The sequence below is a fragment of the Puma concolor genome, chromosome B3, assembly GCF_028749965.1.
Source record: "Puma concolor isolate L17-30 chromosome B3, mPumCon1.1.hap2, whole genome shotgun sequence".
NCBI lineage: Eukaryota > Metazoa > Chordata > Mammalia > Carnivora > Felidae > Puma > Puma concolor.
Window position 1 is genome coordinate 41,282,785 of NC_141672.1, and position 13,936 is coordinate 41,296,720.

Consider the following 13,936-nt stretch of genomic DNA (forward strand, 5'->3'; position numbering starts at 1 on the left):
AACAGAACATTCCCCCACAACAAGACGTCAATAGTGCCACTGTTGGGAAACCCAGCTTCAAAGGGTCTCAAAATAATCAACAAGGCACAGACATATAAAGCCTGCTAAAATTCTGTTTATTCTGGAGTTGAAGCACTTTCAAAGGAATCAGTGCCCTTTTAATTTTACCTTAGGCTTAGTCCACACCATTGAAATCTGTTCCTAAGAGCCTACTGTAATTTTATTTCTTCTTAAAATTTACTGTAAATAATACTTATGGTGACTGAATACTTCTACACTTAGAAATGTCTCTGGGAAAGGTGGAGTTTTCCTTCTATCATGTTGGAATTTATATTGTTTAATTGATGGGACAGGCAACAATTGTTGAAAAGTTACTGCTCAACCCTTCTCTATTTTACAAATGAATAAACTATGAAGATCAAAGAGGTTAAACGGTTGCCCATATTACAGAGCTATTAGTGGCAGAGGTAGGTCTAAAACACAGATTCAAACCTCTGTCCATTATATACCTTGCTTTCCTTACCCATGGAAGATGGTATAATTCCAGATGAGTTTGAGCACAGAGGATCTGAACTGCTCTCTGTAAAGTCTTATGCTACTTCCTGTTGCTGTGACTTGTCAGAGGTAGGTGCACTCTAGTTCATGGATCTCAGAGAGATTTAAACCATTCTGGGTCTTGTCAAGTGTTATACCCTTGCAGGCCCTAAAAAGGCCCTGAATCTCAAATGTGACTCGAGGACTTCTTTGAGGGGGTGGGAATGTTGGCGTCAGGGTTAACTGAAGACCTTTCTCTGAGTCATCACGCTGTATACTACAGGAAAATGGGACTAAATCCAGCCTCTTGGGGAGGAGAGATTTGAGTTGAGGTGCTATAAGGCTTGGTTTAAGTAAAAAAAAAAAATCTGAACTCTTTTGTCAGGTTTTTCAAAAGAATAACAGTGATGCTCACTAGCATTTCTATAATTAACAAGCTGTCAACATTTCTATTACAATCACAGAAGTCTATTACAGACCACAGAATTGTGATAAATGTTTCTTTAGGTCTGAAACGTTAGCCTTCATCTTCTTTTCAGCCTAAGGGCAATTTTTGAAACCAATTTTGTTTCAATCATTTTGGATCAGTTGTGTGGTAATTTTGGAAGTGCAGATGCTCTAGGCCCACCTATTGAAATAAAGATTTTTAAATGGAAACACAGAGAGGAGTCTGCTTAAGCCCCAGTGGGGACCAGCTGCAAAGCTCTGGTAGGAAATTACATAGACAGACAGTGGGAATAGATTTAGAAAAAAATCTAGGGACAGAGAAATGTGTGCATGTTTCCTCTAACAGGAGGTTTTCTTTTCTTTTTTTTTTTTTTTTCAGATATTTCACAAACTATGGAATTTTAATTCTCTTCTTTTTCTGTTTTGTATTCTGTTATTACTTTCTCTATTATTCCTGGGTTTTGGTGAAATTAGTGTAAGATAATTTGTCATTACAGCTATTAAAATCGAGGCTGAACTGACTTTTTGGAATATTAATATTTAATTTTTACCCTTCATTTAGGTAAATTTTCTTCCTACCTCCTCTCATCTCCTTTGTGCTTATTACCTACTTTTTATCCTTGTCTGTCCTTTTTGTGGACTCTGAAAGTTCATATTTTCCAATGATTGTAGTTCTTTATCGTAATAATTTGTATTTATTTTCTCTTTTTTTTCCGACTGTTCTGACTCTATGACTCCTTCCTTCTGCTTCCCATTCTCCATTGCCAAATACCTCCTCACTAAACTAAGCCTTGTTAAAGTTGTGAGAGACAAAGTGCTCACTCCTGAAAGTAGAATGGGAGTGGGAGTGGTTCTCAGAGAAGGGTTCTCAGAGAAGTCATCAGTGACTACAATGATGTTTCAGGGAAGCGATGCTTCTCAAGCTAAAATTTGTGGAAGCAGATAAAATAGTAGAAACAGCAAGGACTCTAAATAATTTAAGTTTATAGCATTGGACTAACCCCATGATTTTAGGCCCCACTTTCCTTATTGGATTATGCCTGACTATTCCTTGCATAGTGCCTGGCTTATAGTAAATTCACAACAAGTATTAGTTCCCCTCTTGTGGAAAACCATCCACATAATCTTCTAGCTCGACCCTCTATATTTAGTGATGGCTCACTTTCCATCTTGTCCTTGGTCTCATAATCCCTTGGTATTCTGCTTAGGTTTCTTGAAACTTTCCAAGCAATAAATTATTTTGAAGTAGTCCTTCCTGTTCTGTGGATTACTGTTGTCCCAATAAGTTAGTCTAAAGAAGCCAGTAAATAGTTTACATGAAATTCCCCAAATGCTTACTGTATTGGTTTTCAGTACTGCTGTAACAAAAAGCCACAAACTTGGTGGCTTTAAACAACAGAAATGTATTCTCTCACAGTTCTGGAGGCCACAAGTCTGAGTGAAGGTGCAATGCTACTTCCAGAGGCTCTAGGGAAGAATGAGTTTCTTGTCTCTTCCATCTTCTGATAGCTTGCTGGCACTTCTCTCTTTGTAGCTGCATTTCACCAATCTTTGCCTCCTTCTTCACACCACATCCTCTCTTCTCTCCATTCCTTTTTTCCCCCCCAACTTAAAAAAAATCCAGTGTAGGTAACATACAGTTATATTAGTTTCAAGTGTATAATATAGTGATAAAACAATTCTATACGTTACTCAGTGCTCATCCTGATAAATGTACTCTTTCTTTTTAATTTTTAAAAAATACTTATTTTTGAAAAAGAGACAGAGTGTGAACAGGGGAGGGGCAGAGAGAGAGGGAGACATAGAATCAGAAGTAGGCTCCAGGCTCTCAGTTGTCAGCACAGAGCCTGACGAGGGGCTCAAATTCACCAACTGTAAGATCATGACCTGAGTCAAGGTCGGTCACTTAACTGACTGAGCCACCCAGGTACCCCAATGATAAATGCACTCTTATTCCCCTTTACCTATTTCACCCTTCCCCCCACCTACCTCCCCTCTGGCAACCGTTAGTTTGTTCTCTATAGTTAAGAGTGTGTTTTTTGGTTTGTCTTTTCTTCTTTATTTGTTTCTTAAATTCCACATATGAGTGAAATCATATGGTATTTGTCTTTCTCTGACTGACTTATCTCAGTTATAATACTCTCTAGCTCCATTCATGTTGTTGCAAATGGCAAAATTTCATTCTTTTTTATGGCCGAATAATATTCCATTGTATACATATACCACATCTTCTTTATCCATTCATCTATCAATGGACACGGGCTGCTTCCATAATTTGGCTGTTGTAAATAACACTACATCCTCCTCTCCTCTCTTGCTCTTGCTCTCAGTCTCTGTGAAAACTCTTTCTACTTGTATTTTATAAATGCATGTGATTGCCTTTAGGGCCTACCTGTTTAATCCAGGATAAACTCCTCAAGATCCCTAACTTCCTCATATCTTTTGCCATATAAGGTGATAGTCACAGATTCTAGGGGTTAGGAAGTGAATATATCTTTGGGTTTTTTTCCCCTCAGCCTACCACACCCACTTATATGACAAATGTACTAGTCTTAAATGTTTCTTGGAAGTAAATTAAGAGAACAGAAAATTAAAAGTAGCCAATCTGTACAAGTAGGAAAATAACAAATTATATACTTTTCACCTCATCATTATTCAAAGTCAAGATTGGCATGATCCCAAACAAAAGACAATGTTCATTAATTTCTTCATTTTCATATTAAGCTTTCTTTTAAACCTTCCCTTGGGACATTAACTGAATTAAACAATTAAAGTAGTAGATTTATCTTCTGGGGTAAGATAAAAGATAAGGTTCCATCCCTCTCTGCAGGTGTTTAGTGTAAAATGAAAACATGTCATGGTATGATGCTGATGTACAATTCACAGATATGAGAAGAAATTTGCAATTTATTTGTATTTTTCTTTACTTCAATTAGTTGAAATAATGATTTGGAAGTTCTGTAGTCATTTTTAGTTCATCAATGGTTATCTATCTTTTCCCTGCTCTCTTTGTTACATATGACTCTACTACTGTTTATAAACAGGACACTTAATATTTCCCCCATAAAGATGCTCTGTTTTTCCTACCATGACATTAATTTTCCCATTCTTCTTCCCATCCTAATAGGATCAGACTTTTAAAGTATTTCCACTTTCCCACTTTCCTCCTCCTCTATTACCCCAATCCCAAAGTTTTCTGAAATGGTACAGTACCTAGAGTTTCCCTTGAAGTGTGCCCCTCTGTGTTAAGAATATTTACAGGCACACAGTTCTAGACAGTCTATTCTTATTAAGAACACACAGACACATACCTTTCTCTCCATTCTTCTCTCTGCTTTGTTCATTTATTGACATTTAGATTCTTTTCTCATGTATTTTCCTTATCTGGAGTGCTTGTTGTTGTTTTTTTTCCCCAGAAATAGCTTTTTTGTTTTTCTTCTTATAAAAGCAATACATACTTATTGCAATAAATATCCATATACTAAGGTTATATGGAGTCAAAAGTAAAAGTTTTTTTATAATGTTATTATTCCAGAGATAATCACTATTCATGCTAAGTGCATACTTTTATGGACCTTTTTTCCTACATACAGAGATACACATTTTTTTCTTCTGACAGAAATGTCACATTATCCACACTATTTTTTAACCTTCTTTTTTTATGATAATATTTTGTGAATATTTTTCCTGATAATAAATACATGTTATCCCTTTGAATGGCTGCACTGAATTCCACAACATACATACCATAACTTATTGAACCAGTCCCTACTGATGTTTGTTAAATTGGTTCCAGTTTCTCACAATTATAAACAATGAGGCAATGAGCATCTTTATGCATTGTCCAATTTTTTCCCTTCAAATTCTTTTTTTTTCCCTGCAGCTAAAGCAGTTCTTTTTAAAAATTTAAAAAATCATTTTAATTTTTTCATCATGATAAATGTACTCTTTAATCCCCATCCCCCATGCCTCTCTTCTAGTAACTACTAGTTTGTTCTCTATAGTTAAGAGTTTGTTTCTTGATTTGTCTCTGTCTTTTCTTTGCTCATTGGTTTTGTTTCTTAAATGTCATATGTCAGTGGTATTTGTCTTTCTCTGACTTAATAATAAATTAATGGATTAATTAATGGATTAATTAATTGATTGATTAAATAAATAATTAAAAATTAGCTCCATCCAAATAATTGAAAAGATTTAATTCTTTTTTATGGCTGAATAATATTCCATTGTATATACATACCACATCTTTATCCATTCATCTATCAATGGACACTTGGGCTGCTTCCATAGTTTGACTGTTGTAAATAATGTTGCAATAAACATAGTGGTGCATGCACCCCTTTGAATTAGTGTTTTTGTATTTTTTGGGTAAATACCCACTAGTGTGATCCTGAATTGTAGGGTAGTTCTATTTTTAATTTTTTGAGGAACCTCCATATAGTTTTCCACAATGGTACACCAATTTGCATTCCCACCACCAGTATAAGAGGGTTCCCCTTTCTCCACATCCTTGCCAACACTGGCTGTTTCTTGTGTTTTTGATTTTAGCCATTCTGACAGGTGTGAGATGATATCTCATTGCAGTTTTGATTTGCATTTCCTTGATGATCAGTGATGTTGAGCATCTTTTCATGTGTCTGTTAGCCATCTGTATGTCTCCTTTGGAGAAATGTCTGTTCATGTCTTCTGCCCATTTTTTTAATTGGATTATTTGTCTTTTGAGTATTGAGTTGTATCAGTTGTATATATTTTGATACAAATCCTTTATCTGATATGTAATTTTCAAATATCTTCTTCCATTCAGTAGGTTGTTTTCCTTCAAATTCCAGAAGTGAAATGAACAGGTTAAAGGGTTTACACATTTGGAAAATTGATACATATTGCCAAATTGTCATCCTAAAGGATTTTTACTTCTACTCATTTACTTCTACTCAGGGCATTCTCCCCCCATGCCCTGGCTATTATTATTCTTTAAAATCTTTGTCAGCTTGATAGGTGAAAAAATAGTTTCTCATTTTTAAACATAGGCATTTCTTTGGTTATTAATAAGATTATATTTGTATTTTTCCTTTGAAAACTTCTCAATTATATTTGTTGATTGGGATATTTTAAACCTTTATTCATTTGTAATATTTCTCCAAATATTAAAGATCTGTTTTTACTTATTGTATGTTGCAAATATTTTTCTTACTTTTTCACTTGCCTTTTAGCTTTATGGTGTTGTTCTCCTTGTAGGTTTATAATTTTTACATAGATATATTAAATCTGGTTCAATTTTGGATGCCATGCTTAGTATAGCCTCCCTTTCAAGTTATAGAAATAATTTGTATATTCTTCTATTCTGCCTACATTAAGACATTTTTAAGTTTTTTTAATATTTGAAAAGACAAATTATTCTTCAGCATTTTTTAAAGAAAATTCTTTGGCTGTTCAATGAATATTTTCTTCCAGATGGAAGGTCATTTTCATCTTTTTCATACCCTTAGAGAGTCCAATGAGAGTTTTTGTGGAATTGTGTTTATTTGCAAACTGGCCCCATGCATAGAAGGCAGGAAGAGACCAATGAAAGAGGCAAACTACTCCAGATTGGTAGGTGGCAGATTTAATAAGCAAGGGAACTTACTTACAAGGGTTGCCTTGGGCAGCCACAAGACCAGTAGATCTCTGTCCCTGTTCACTACAACTTAGAGATCTTGGGGCACCTGGGTGGCTCAGTCGGTTGAGTGTCCGACTTCAGCTCAGGTCATGATCTTGTGGTTCACAAGTTCGAGCCCTACATTGAGCTCTGTGCTTACAGCTGGGAGTCTGGAGCTTGCTTCGGATTCAGTGTCTCCCTCTCTCTCTGACCCTACCCAACTCTGTCTCTGTCTCTCTCTCTCTCAAAAATAAATAAAAACTTCTTTAAAAATTAAAAAAAAAAACAAGTTTATATAGATATCTTAATCAGGTTTAATCATGTATTCAGTCCAGAGGGTCTCAACCATATCTTAACCTCTCAAGACCATGTCCTTGAAAATGGCTCCCACTGTGGAAATGGTAGACAGAACTTACATTCCAAGGACAGGGAATGGGGTGAGGAGGCTCCAGTTGACTGGGTCCAGCTCTCAGGTCAATGAGCAGGCATGTCCTCTTAATGGCCTTCTCTAATACTTCATCCCTCTTCCACATTATGCCCTGAACAGTCAATAAGGGATTTCACTAGCATAGAGATGGCTCATTTGGTGGCTATCTGGCCATTCTGGTGGGACATACCATTGTAAGTTCCAGTAGATGATGCCTTTCCAGGTGTGATAGGGCTTTGGTGTTCTTAGTAGCATAGCATGTTGATCCACAGTGAGGGTGGGGGCAATGGCTATTTGCCACAACTCCCATTTATGGTATTGAGTGTCTCAGCAGGGGTCCCCAGTCTGGCATATGGGTCAATAGGCCCTACTGGTTGATTATTCAAAAGTATTAAAGCCTGGGACAGTACTTTAGTCCATCTGGCCCACGTGATTTTACCTGTTAGTAATTTAATCTGCTGCTTTAATATTGTATTTCTCCTTTCTATAAATTCTGCTGCTTGTGGATTGTAGGGGAGATGGAACCTCCATTCAGTGTGATGTTCTTTGCTCAGTTTTGCATTTTATGACTTACCAAATGTGACCCCCAATCACTGTCTATTCAATAAGGATATCTGTACATGGTACTTGGCTTCTCTAATGCCGTAATGCAGCCTGGTTCGTGCAGCAATAGGGGATAGCTTGGGTTAGGCCAGATGCAGTAACAATATAAACCAAGGCATATTTAGGGGCGCCTGGGTGGCTCAGTTGGTTAAGCGTCCGACTTCGGCTCAGGTCATGATCTCGTGGTCCATGAGTTCGAGCCCCGCATTGGGCTCTGTGCTGACCGCTCAGAGCCTGGAGCCTGTTTCAGATTCTGTGTCTCCCTCTCTGACCCTCCCCCATTCATGCTCTGTCTCTCTCTGTCTCAAAAATAAATAAACGTTAAAAAAAAAATTTAAACCAAGACATATTTAGAACTCTCATTCTGAGGGATGGGGTCAATATAATCAATCTGCCAATTCCTCATAGGTTGAGAGCTCTGGTGGATGGCCCCATACAACTTTGGCAATTGCTTCAGGCATTCAGAACATACAGGACATGTTGTTACAGCATTAATCAAGTCACTGTATTTCAAGGGCAATCCAGCATCCTTATCAATATGCCCTCCCAGCTGGGTGCTATGGTGGCCACTCTATGCACCAAGTCTGCATAACTACTGAAGGGTCAGTTGCTAGGGCCCATACCCAAGCCTGATTCCTGATTGCCAGCAGGTGTCAGTACTTTATGAGCTGGAACATGGAAGACAGTGAGGACTGCCTCAGGCTCTTGCAGGTGAACCCAAATATCTTTCTACATATCTTCATCTCACAAAGACTTATTAAGGATCATCTACCCCTCAGCTTGCCATTGTCCAAACCATAGGGTTAATTTCTAGCTATCATTGCAGAGGGTTAATGGCCAGGATTCACAAGTCAAGCTTATGACTCTGACTGTAGCCCAGCGAACATCACACATTGAACATCAAACTTCTCTGAGTTCAGCCCATTGGCTGGTTTCGTTGGTTCCTTTTTCCAGGCATCTATATACCAGTGGGAATTTCCCTTACTCTCTCTACAGGTTGCAGGTGTCATCACAAAAATAGGAGCAGGAGCATTTGGCAGATCTACATACTTTACAGGAGTTGGGAACACCTGCATTTATAGACAGTGTGCTGGAAAACTGGGTACTCTTCTGCAGCAAATAGGCATGCCACTTAGTCACAGTAGGAGTTTGAGGTATGGCAGAGGTGGGTCAGTTGACCATATTCTCCATCCACTGCTTGATAGGAAGGGAAATTCTTACTATGTTATGCTGTCCCTTTGTGAGAGACTCTACCAGGAGGAGTACTGTGTATACTGCCAGGAGTTATTGTTCTTTGGGGGGTATATTGGGTTTCTGCCCACTTCCAGAGCTGGGACCAAAATCCTAAAGGTATTCTCTTCTATTTTCTCTGCCACAGTGTCCAACCTATACCTTCTGGAGTCATAGACACATCTCACTCAAATGGTACGTCTGTGTGGGAGGTGCCCAGAACTTTAATCTGCTTCACTAGTATTTTTGCCTTTTTAAAGCTGGCTTGTTGTTCTGATACCCAGTCCTACATGTTCCCTTTTTTCACCAGATGGTATAAGACACAGAGATTCTGTACCAAGTGGGGAATAAAAGTCCTTCAAACCCCAAAATCCCTATAAAAGCTTGCACCTCTTTCATATTCTTAGGGGTTGGATAGGTTTGCACCTCATCAATCACAGCTTCTGGGATAACATGCATCTTACCTGACCAAACAACTCACAGAAACTTTACAGCAGTGTCTGGTCCTGGAATTTTCTGTGCGTTCACTGCCCATCCTCTCCCTCACAGATGTTCCAGCAAAGTCTGAAGAGTATCCTACAGCAGAAGCAAGGCTTTAATACATGTTAACATTGTATTTTCAATATAATGAGCCCACTTTAGTGATATGAGGAAGAAGAAAAAGGCTGGGTCTCAGGCTATCATCTCATAACATAATGTGGGGCTGTGCAGGTAGCTCTGGGAAGGTACTTGAAAGGTCTATTATTACCCTTCCCACATGAAAGTAAATTGATCTTAGTTATCAGAAACCTGTACTTGTCAGAGTCTCCTGTAAATCTCTTTGATGATGAAACACTTTTGCATGGACACTTCTATTAATAATATGTATTTATATGGAATAACTTAAAGTTTAGCATCACTTTTTATTTATTTATTTAATTTATTTTTAAAATTTACATCCAAATTAGTTAGCATATAGTGCAACAATGATTTCAGGAGTAGATTCCTTAATGTCCCTTACCCATTTAGCCCATCCCCTTCCCACAACCCCTCCAGTAACCCTCTGTTTATTCTCCATATTTAAGAGTCTCTTATGTTTTGTCCCCCTCTCTGTTTTTATATTATTTTTGCTTCCCTTCCCTTGTGTTCATCTGTTCTGTGTCTTAAAGTCCTCATATGAGTGAAGTCATATGATAGTTGTCTTTCTCTGACTAATTTCGCTTAGCATAATACCTTCTAGTTCTATCCACGTAGTTGCAATAGCATCACTTCTTTTTTTTTTTTACAATGCTTTCCATGTAATTTAACATAACAAATAATCCTGATTAGTCTAATATCTCTTTTTTATAAGGAGAGAGAACACATCTTTTGAGATATTCTAGGGCCCCTTTGCAAAATCCCAAAGTTAGCTCAAGGTCAATAAAACTTTATTTAAAATTTGATTTGGGGGAAGTTTGTCAAACTATGAAAAAGTTTAAAATTCTTTTTCTTTAAGCTTATTTATTTATTTTGAGAGAAACAGAGACAGCACAAGTGGGGGAGGGGCAGAGAGAGAGGGGAAAAAGAGAATCCCCAGCAGGCTCCATACTGCTAGTGCAGAGCCCCATGGGGGCTTGAACTCACAAATCTGTGAGATCATGACCTGAGCCAAAACCAAGAGTCGGACACTCAACCAACTGAGCCACCAGGTGCCCCATCAAAAAGTTAAAAATTCTTGATTAAATAGGATCATAGGTCACTGTGATATAATACTTAGTTATCCATTTAACCAAAGTGACAATTAAAGACTTCAAAGGCAAATACTTAGGAATAAACTTAACCAAGGAGGTGAAAGACCTACACTCTGAAAACTATAGAGAAACAAATAAAAGACAACGCAAACAAATTGAAATTTATTCCATGCTCGTGAATTAGAAGAATTAATATTGGTAAAATTTCCATGCTACCCAAAACAATCTACAGGTACAATACATTCCCTATCAAAATACCAACAGAATTTTTCACAAAACTAGAAAAAATAGTTCTAAAATTTGTATGGAACTACAAAAGACCATAGATAGTCAAAGCAATCTTGAGAAAGAAGAACAAAGCTGGAGGTATCACAACCCCAGATTTCAAGATATACTACAAAGCCATAGTAATCAAAACAGTGTGGTACTGGCACAAAAATAGACACATAGATCAATGGAACAGGATAAAGAAATAATCTGTGACAAAGGAGACAAAAGTATACAATGGATAAAAAGTCTCTTCAATAAATGGTGTTGGGAAAACTGGACAACTACATGCAAAAGAATGGAATTGGGACACTTTCATACACACACACAAAAATAAACTCAAAATGAATTAAAGATGTAAATGCAAGCCATGAAACCATAAAAGTCATAAAAGAAAACATAGGTAGTAATTTCTTTGACATGTCCATGGCACCATTTTTTTCTAGATATGTCTCATCTGGCAAGGGAAGCAAAAGCAAAAATAAACTGTTGGGACTACATAAAAATAAAAAGCTTATGTACAATGAAGGAAGGCATCAACAAAATGAAAAGGCAACCTACTGAATGGGAAAAGATATTTGTAAATGGCATATCTGGTAAGGGGTTATTATCTAAAATGTATGGAGAGCTTATACAACTGAAGATTAAAAAAAGCCCAAAACCCACCTGATTAAAAAATGGGTAGAACAACTGAATAGACATTTTTCTAAAGAAGACATACTGATGGAGGGGGGCACCTGGGTGGCTCAGACAGTTAAGCATCTGACTCTTGATTTTGGCTCAAGTCATGAGATAAAGCCCCACATTGGATTCTCTCTCTCCCTCTCCCTCTCCCTCTGCCCCTCCTCCAATTGCTCATGCTCTTTATCTGTCTCTCTCTCTTAATACATACATACATACATACATACATACATACATACATACAAAAGCCATACAGATGGTCAACAGATGTGAAAGGATGCTCAGCATCCCTAATCACCAGGGAAATGCAAACCAGAACCATAATGAGCTATCACCTTATACCTGTCAGAATGGTTAGTATCAAAAAGACAAAACATAACAAATGTTGGTAAGGATGTGGAGAAAAATGAACCCTTGTGTACTCACTGTTGGTGGGAATGTAAATTGGTGTAACAACTGTGGAAAACAATGTAGAGATACCTCAAAATTAAAAATAGAAATGCCATATGATTCAGTAATTCCACTACTGGGTATTTACCCAAATTAAATGAAAACACTAATTTAAAAGACGCATGCATCCTATTTATAACAGCATTATTTACAATAGCCAAGATATGGAAGAAACTCAAGTGTCCATCAATAGATGAATGGATAAAGAAGATATATATATATATGTTTCTAATGTATGAAAGAAGTGAAGATTGCTTTGTCTCTCTCTCTCTCTCTCTCTCTCTCTCTCTCTCTCTCTCTCTCTCCACACACACACACACACACACACACACACACACATACATACACACACACAATGGAATATTACTCAGCCATAAAAAAGAAGATCTTGCTATTCGTAACAACATGGATAGACCTGTAGGGTGCTTATGTAAGTGTAATAACTCAGGCAAAGAAAGGCAAATATCATATGATTTCATTTACATGTAGAATCTAAAAAAACAAACAAAAGAAGAAACAGACTGATAAATACAGAGAGCAAACTAGTTGCCAGAGGGGAGTAGGGTGGGAGATGGGCAAAATGGGCAAAAGGGAGTGGGAGATACAGGCTTCTAGTTATGGAATGAATAAATCCCAGGGACAGAGCATAGAGAATATCGTGAATGGTATGTTGATAGCATTGTATGATGACAGGTGGTAGAGAGAATAATATATAGACTTAAATCACTGTGTTGTAGAGCTGAAGCTAATATTGTGTGTCAGCTATACTTCAATAAGTAAAAGAGACTTCAATGACAAATGCAGAAAGTTATATAGGTGGAAAAATAACTTAGCTCTTTTATTTTTTTTTTAAATTTTTTAACGTTTATTTATTTTTGAGACAGAGAGAGACAGAGCATGAACGGGGGACGGTCAGAGAGAGAGGGAGACACAGAATCTGAAACAGGCTCCAGGCTCTGAGCGGTCAGCACAGAGCCCGACGCAGGGCTCGAACTCACGGAGTGTGAGATCGTGACCTGAGCCGAAGTCGGCCGATTAACCGACTGAGCCACCCAGGCGCCCCTAACTTAGCTCTTTTAGTAGAGAAGACTAAGTTTTCTTAGGTAATCAAAGACCTAATAAAGACGACATGAAGTATAGGAAATTATTTTGATAAAACACACAATCTTTGTTTTCTAAGCAGATTATTTAAAGGATAAAAACATTTCACAATTCCATCAAGAATAGATCAGGGGCTCCTGGGTGGCGCAGTCGGTTAAGCGTCCGACTTCAGCCAGGTCAAGATCTCGCGGTCCGTGAGTTCGAGCCCCGCGTCGGGCTCTGGGCTGATGGCTCAGAGCCTGGAGCCTGTTTCCGATTCTGTGTCTCCCTCTCTCTCTGCCCCTCCCCCGTTCATGTCTGTCTCTCTCTGTCCCAAAAATAAATAAACGTTGAAAAAAAAAATTAAAAAAAAAAAAAAAGAATAGATCAATAGTTCAAGAAAACATTGTCCTTTCAGCATATGAAAGAAGATTAAGTTTCAGTTTTATGTAAGTACAAAATTAATGTTAAAGCTTATTTTTCTTTAAACCAATTAAATACAGCTCTTTTACAGGTTAATTTTGGCAATACCCTCTGGAGGCAGAAAATCATCACATATACATAACATATATCCACAGACATACATAAACATATAGACAAATTCAAACAGAGACCCTATAGCTTTCATTCCAAAACTTTATCCATGAGTTGGTACAACAATATAAAACTCACTAGTTTATAGAACAGTTGAACCCAAATGTGTCTCTGACTGACAGAGTAAGTTAAGGTTACCCATTCACATGGCTAAAGCTTTTTATTAATATTTGTGGAGAAAGTTTGTATCTGCCCTTTACCAGTAATCTTTTGGTGGACTAGATTCAGGGCAAGGGTGCTTCTACAGCACTCTGTTTTCAAGAACTTCTTTCCCCCCTT